Raw genomic sequence first — 8,026 nt, forward strand, 5'->3', positions numbered from 1 at the left:
TTCATGTAGTGCATGGGTGATGAAATCACTGTTCAAAATCTGATGTGGGGAGTTGTATGCAGTCCAGAAATATGCTGGGGAAGGGATGGCTGTGCAGTTCTTTGACAGTCCACATTGTCATCTGTGTTTCCATGTCATCTATAGGAGGATGTAGTCAGAGCAGATTGTATCGTCACCCATAGCGGCATCGAGGTAACTTCAGGAATGCAGAGAGTTTTCTGCAGCTTACAGGGAGGCAGTAATCTATGTGGATGCCTGCGCAGCGTCCTGTTAATTCCCCCATGAATTTTGACCTAATCACAAGTGCCGATAGCTCAAATCTTTTCCCATAGTAGGAACTCCAGGATGGGTTGTCTCATTTTGGGTAAGAGTGTATTTTCCAGACCCACCCGCTACACTCATAGATGTGTTGCTCGATCATCATAAGCTTGAAAACCTGTCTGGTTTACACTGCTGGCTTGCCATTGGTAGCGTGGAGTAGAAAGTCCCTTTGCCATTTAGGAACTTCCAGGATTGTTACATCCTCCGGAATGTGGAATGCCTGAAAGGACTGAGAACCCTTAGGTAGTAAACCACAGCAACTGCACCCGCCTACCCCCACCAAGGCTAAAATGTTCTGCAATTTTTAAACACATAGCATTGATAAATTTCACCATACTATTCTGTGAGCAGGCTTTTCATGCTGGTTAACTATCCATTATGTCCATGGAGCTTATGGGAATTTAAGCATTGCTCTGAGAATATACTGAAGCTGAGGTTTGCAAAGTATGATTTTTTGGCATTGAGCTTCCACAGGCACTTTTCTTTGAAGATGTATTGAACCTTTTTTGAAGAACTTGGACAATAATGTGTTGTTTGATGTCTGTTTTCAGGGCCTTCCACCTTGGCAGTCCAATTCCAGTCCAGTCTGGGATTTTAAACTATCACAGAGCAGTCAAAGTGGAAGCATAGCCATGACCAACTGATGGTAGACATCCTGGCTAGGGACCACAAGCAGGTACAAGCCCAAAGAGAAAAGGATTCATGGCAAGTGGAAGGGCACAGCTAGGCTGCAGAGCACAAGGAGATAATCGCAGAACATGAAGAGAGACGTGTAGTGCAGTTTCTGGAGCAGGAACTTTGCTTAAGGGAGGAAGTTAGAGTGAAACAGAAAGACCAGCTTGAGAGGCTGCTTGTGCTAATGGCCACAAGAGTTCAAGCTCCTGTTCAACCCTCACCATGCCCTGAGTCCCTGCCGCCATGGTACTGTGTTCTGCAGGCCAGGAACACACTGGACAATCCCATGGCTGGGTGGCCCAGGACTGAACGCTAGTTATACAGGGCACGTGTACCCCTTGCCATCCTCCATAGCAATGCCAAGTGCATGTTAAACATGATGGAGAGGAAAAAGAGAATGAAAGGCCAGGGATAATCAGAAATAGGGGACTTATTTGTTTGCACTGGTTTCACTGTTCATTGTGTTGCACACTTTATTTTATTACTGGTTTGGGTGTTTTAATGGCAGCTGGCCTGCCTGACAATGCTTTAATGTTGTTTTTTTTGTAATACAGCCATGTTAACAAATACAGGCTTTTATTTAATTAAGAAAGTTTATTACCATCCCTGCATCACATCATATAATATGTGTAGTTGAAAGACTAAAGATAAAGACATGATAAGGCACAACTGGGAAGCTGTATCAACACACAAGTTCTAGGTATATCTTTTCCGATCAGTCCGTTCTGAACGTCCACAGTTCCTGTGACACCAGTGATCATTCCCTGCCCCACTGCATAAGTGGTTATCTCATCCATAATTAAAACTTAATGACACTCACCTCCCATCTGTAGCTCAGAGCAATAGTTCTTAATTTACAGTTAATGTTGCTGTACTAATAAATCCTTAAATGTACCATTCTCCCTCTTCCATTGGTCCATGGCAGTCCACAATGTGGGCTGGGACAGGGTGTTGTCCCACTCCTCTCTCTTTTCGAGCTGCAAACTACTTGGAGACCTGCTTGTGATCAAACCCCTTGTGCGATTTATTGACAGTGTTCTCCCCACCACCCTTTCAAACAGGCGTAGCTCCACATTTACAATAGCACCCACTTAGCTCACTCAGCTAAGCAGAGCGAGATAGAAGGTGTTTTCCACCTGAGCGCGCTCTCTCAGGTCCCTGCTCTGACTCGCTCTCTTTCCCCCTGAGCACTTTCTTCCTGTGCCTTTTCCACGTTCTGGGCAAATGGATTAATTAGCCTTGTAGCACTCTGCAGCCCATCCCCAATCTACTAACCAGGCACAGTTTTGTCCCTCAGGACAATTTAAGTGGTGATCCAGGGATCAGGGCTGGCACAGCTGCTGTTGTCCTGCATTCTGTCACACAGGCGTACAAGGCATCTCTGATTTCTGTTGCCAGTGCGCATCCTGCTCCAGCTGTGCTTACTAGCTGGGTACCAGTTCAGCAATCTCTTACTGTCATAGGTCGCCTCGAGCAAATGGCTCACCTTTGGATTCAAAAAGATTATAAAGAGCACAGCAAGCCACAATAATGCAGACAGCACTGATGACACTGGAATCCAAACAGTTCTGTAAACAGCGCCGGTGGGATTCCAATCTGCCAAATCCACATTCAGCCCCCATTCTATTGCTGCTAAGAGTGTAAATAAACCCTCTTTGCCCGGAGAATTGGAGATCAGGGGATGGTTTCATAAGACGAGGCACAAGGGAGTCCCTAGGGAATAACAGAGGGGACAGTTACTCCATTTACGACAATGTCAAGTGGTCCCAGCCGGTCCATGAAGGTAGTCTCCCTCTCCACAGAAATCCCTGGCAACATGAACTTTCCCAGCACAGCCCACGTTGCCATCCATAAAGCGGCCTCTGTGGTCAGCAAGGGCCTGCATAGCAATGGAGTAGTACCCTTTGCAGTTTATGTGCTATTGTTCCTTGCGGATGGCAAATTATGGGCACATGAGTCCCATCAGTGGTCCCAGCGGAGTTAGGCAACCCCATTCCCTCAAAGCCAGCAATTACTTCGGGGTTATTGCTTATGCCCAGCACCTTTGGATAAATCGCATGCCTGATTTCCTCAGACACCTTCTCCCCCATGATCCCCACAGTCAGCTTGCCAACACTAAATTGTTAGTTAGAGACCTGTATCAGTCTGGGTAGGGTGACCAGACAGCAAGTATGAAAAATCGGGATGGGGGTGGGAGGTAATAGGTGCCTATATAACACTAAGCCCCAAATATCGGGACTGTCCCTTTAAAATCGAGACATCGGGTCACCCTAGTCTGGAGTAGGCAGCTTCCAGATGGTTATAGCAACCCACTCCTGGACTGACATGGCTGCCCCCATGCATGTGTCCTGACACGGGAGGGTGGGGGAAAGCTTCTCTCCAATCTCCAGAAATGTTGCTTTCTTCATGTGAAAGTTCTGGACCCACTGATGGTCATCCCAGGTCCCCATAATGATGTGATCCCACCAGTCTGTGCTTGTGGCCCTGCTACAGACGCTCCCGTCTACATAGGGGGCAGCAGCAGCATACTGAGAATTATGAGCAGCCAGTTCCAGTCTGCCATGTCTGCATCCTCCTCCCCTTCTTCCTCCAACAGGAGCCTTCAATAGGTCAGAACGTGCTGCTGTAAAGTCCAGCAGCATCTCATGGGTGCTCTGCTCATTTCCTGCCACAAGAGTGAAAGCTGAAGTAGGACACGTTTTTCAAATGGTGACTGGTTGCCGGGAGCACGCAGTTCCGAAAGATGGCTTGGTAGGATGTGCTGGCAAGCTGCAGTCACTTCCTGTAAAGTGCTGCAGGAAGGGCAGTCATGCACACGTTCTCACAGTGCACCACAAACAAAGGGGTAGAACAGCTACATCTGGGGAAAGCGCCTAGGAAGCCGGGAGTATGCTGGGTTGACTCGGGCCTGTGTAGTGCAGTTTGGCTGCATGAGGGCCAGTGTGAGACCAGGGCCAGAAATTCAAAACTTAGGATCAATATTCAGTGTGGGTGCTCAAGAGCGGGCTTACAAATACCAAGCTCGAGTCCCACAAACCTGGGCTTACATTACAGTGTAGACATAGTCTTGGTCCATCTGAAGTCCCAATTCATAAAATAGGCCTAACTTCCCATCCTCACAGGCATTAAAGACTGGTGGGTGTTCAGATACTATTGTAATGTGCTCCACATAAGTAGCTAAGATAGGTAGAGAAGTAAATAAATAGATCTGGGTTATACCGATTAAAAAAAAATCTATGTGAACAAAATGTCACAGTTTGCAAAAGAATCCTCATGCTTAAACATCTCATTCCATTTGCATCTTGAGATACCACCTGGTAACCAAATAACTGGCCATTTTTCATCTTGATTTCTCCTAAGGAAAATTCTACCCACACCTCCTGAGATACATATGTCAATTGTGTACTAAGCATTTTCATACCGTCCATGTGCTCGTTCTGTGCAACCTCTTTGGATGATGATGATGTTATGATTAATAATAATACTGATGATAATAATAATGCCTCTAGCAATTACTGTAGCAGCATCAGAAGAAAAATAATGTCTTCATCCTAGTGATCCATGAGGACTAAGACAGTACAAGACAAACTATTCTCAGTTTCCCGACACCTTTGTATCTGTCTTCTCTTAAATTGAACACGCATCTGCTTAACTGGGTTGTGTGCTTGTTTACATTGAAAGTGCTCCTTTGGGGCTGAGCTGTAGGTCATCAGCTCAGTCCATCTGTGCTTACTCACTCATTTTATTACAGCAATATAATAAAGAGAACTTTTTTATTATTATTATTTTTTAGGAACAAAAGAAGATCTAACCTCTGACCCAGCTATTGGTTTCAGCGATCCTTGCAGGTTATGGTAATTGTTTCCCCTCCTCTAATGTTGTATGGCAGCAAATATGGCAGGCGGCCAGCTTGGCTTAACCTAGAAATCTTCGGTGAGCTTAAACACAAATGGCATATTGGGCTGCATTAGTAGGAGCATTGCCAGGAGATTGAAGGAAGTGATTATTCCCATCTATTCGGCACTTGGGAGGCCACATCTGGAGTATTGCTTCCAGTTTTGGGCCCTCCATTACAGAAAGGATGTGGACAAATTGGAGAGAGTCCAGCGGAGGGAAACAAAAATAATTAGGGGGCTGAGGCACATGGTTTATGAGGAGAGGTTGAGGGAACTGGGATTGTTTAGTCTGCAGAAGAGAAGAATGAGGGGAGATTTGATAGCAGCCTTCAACTACCTGAAGGGGGTTCCAAAGAGGATGGAACTAGGCTATTCTCAGTGGTGGCAGATGGCAGAACAAGGAGTTTCAGAGTAGCAGCCGTGTTAGTCTGTATCTGCAAAAAGAACAGGAGTACTTGTGGCACCGTAGAGACTAACAAATTTATTTGAGCATAAGCTTTTGTGGGCTAAAGCCCACTTCATTGGATGCATAGAATGGAACACACAGAAAGAAGATATTTGTACATACAAAGAACATGAAAAGGTGGAAGTAGCCATACCAACTGTAAGAGGCCAATCAATTGGGATGAGCTATCATCAGCAGGAGAGAGAAAAAAATCTTTGAAGTGATAATCAAGATGACCCTTAGAAGGTATGAGGATATTTTAACATGGGGAAATAGATTCAATTAGTGTAATGACTCAACCATTCTCAGTCTCTGTTCAAACCTAAGTTAATTGTATCTAATTTGCATATTAATTGGAGTTCAGCAGTCTCTCTTTGGAGTCTGTTTTTGAAGTTTTATTGTTGCAAAATTGCCATCTTCAAGTCTGTCACTGAGTGGTTAGAGAGGTTGAAGTGTTCTCCCACTGGTTTTTGAATGTTATGATTCCTGATGTCAGATTTGTGTCCATTTATTCTTTTGCGAAGAGACTGTCCGGTTTGGCCAATGTACATGGCAGAGGGGCATTGCTGGCACATGATGGCATATATCACGTTGGTAGATGTGCAGGTGAACGAGCCCCTGATGGTGTGGCTGATGTGATTAGGTCCTATGATGGTGTCACTTGAACAGATATGTGGACAGAGTTGGCATCGGACAAGGAGTAATGGTCTCAAGTTGCAGGCAGGGAGGTCTTGGTTGGATATTAGGAAAAACTTTTTCACTAGGAGGGTGGTGAAGCACTGGAATGGGTTACCTAGGGAGGTGGTGGAAGCTCCTTCCTTAGAGGTTTTTAAGGCCCAGCTTGACAAAGCCCTGGCTGGGATGATTTAGTTTGGGTTGGTCCTGCTTTGAGAAGGGAGTTGGGCTAAATGACCTCCTGAGTTCTCGTCCAACTCTAATCTTCTATGATTCCATGTTAGAACTGGCACTGGCATAGAACTGCATGGATTAGCCCCCAATTTATGACTGATGTGGGGGAGATTTTAGTCACTCTTATCAAAACATACCCAAAGAAAGCTTCTTATAAAGCTGATTGCAATTTTAATTTGAAAGCAATTTTAAATGTTTCATGATTGATTTCATTATAATCTTAAAAGCAGCAAAGAGCCTTGTGGCACCTTATAGACTAACAGACTTTTTGGAGCATGAGCTTTTGTGGGTGAATACCCACTTGGTGGGATGCATGTAGTGGAAATTTCCAGGGGCAGCTATATATAAGCAAGCAAGAAGCAGGCTAGAGATAACGAGGTTAGTTCAATCAGGTAGGATGAGGCCCTCTTCTAGTAGCTGAGGTGTGAAAACCAAGGCCTGGTCTACACTAGGAGTTTATGTCGAATTTAGCAGCGTTAATTCGACTTAACCGTGCACCCGTCCACACCAGGAAGCTAATTAGTTCAACCTAGAGGGCTCTTTAGTTCGAATTCTGTACTCCTCCCCGACAAGGGGAGTAGCGCTAAATTCGACACGGCTATGTCGAATTAGGCTATGTGTGGATGGAAATCGACCTTAGTAGCTCCAGGAGCTATCCCACAGTGCACCACTCTGTTGACGCTCTGGACAGCAATCCGAGCTTGGATGTTCTGACCAGCCACACAGGAAATGCCCAGGGAAAATTTGACATGCTCCGGCACCTTGTGGATGTTCTGCAGGACCACAGGCAGGAGGACAGAGCCCCCCTGCAGTGTATCTGCAACCGCCCTCCCCCGCCACAAAGTCCCAAACCCCCCTCACCCAAAGTAACAAGAAGGAGGGGCGACAGGGGCCGTGAAAACTGTCACTGCACCCCTGCAGAGTGCACAAATACAAGAAGGCTCTCATTCCCTAAATGTTGAGAAGTCCTTCCCTTCCTGGCTCACCGAAGCCCCAATCCCAGTTTCATCCCCTAACTGTGTAGTTGATTATTAAAAGTAATTTGCTGTTAATTACTATTTCCGTCAAGTTTTTCTACAGAAGACTGTCTGTGAGGGGGAGGGAAAGGGGGTTGTTAATTGCATAGGACAGTCACCTTTACCAGGGTACAGACACGGGGGCAGAATCAACAGCAGGTCACACACACAGTGCAGTCAGTAGGCACCCTGGTCGGTCTGGGAGGTGTTTTCCATGTTCTGTGTGGGTGGGGGGTACGTGACTTTGTGGCATGGGAGGGCGGTTACAGAACTTATGCAGCGGTCCTTGTCCTGGACCACAGAGCCACACAGCAGGGGAATCTGTAACCGTCCTCCCCCGCACACAGAGTCCCGAAAAGGAGGGATGGCAGGCTCCGTTGAAACAACCAGTCCGGCACTGCAGACCGCTCTAGGAGCAGGAGACTATCATTCCTCGAGTGTAGAAGTGGTGTTAACATCACTGCACACCCTACCCACCACAGTCTGCGTCCCTATTTCAACCCTTTAATGTGAATTCATTAATAAAGAAAACATTGTTAATTAACAATGTTCCATTAACTTTATTTTTAAACGTGTGTTGGAAGGGGGGAAACGTGGTGAACAGGGTATGTAACCACAGAAGAAAGTCAACAGTAACTGAAGCAGGGGCAGGTTCAGTTTCTCTGTAAAGAAACTGAACAGTCACAGGTTACCCTGCTCCCTGAGGAGCCTAGCTTTCAAAGCCTCCCGGATGCACAGCGCTTCTCGCTGGGCTCTTCTAATCA

This window comes from Mauremys reevesii, linkage group 6 (genome assembly GCF_016161935.1).
Source record: "Mauremys reevesii isolate NIE-2019 linkage group 6, ASM1616193v1, whole genome shotgun sequence".
NCBI lineage: Eukaryota > Metazoa > Chordata > Testudines > Geoemydidae > Mauremys > Mauremys reevesii.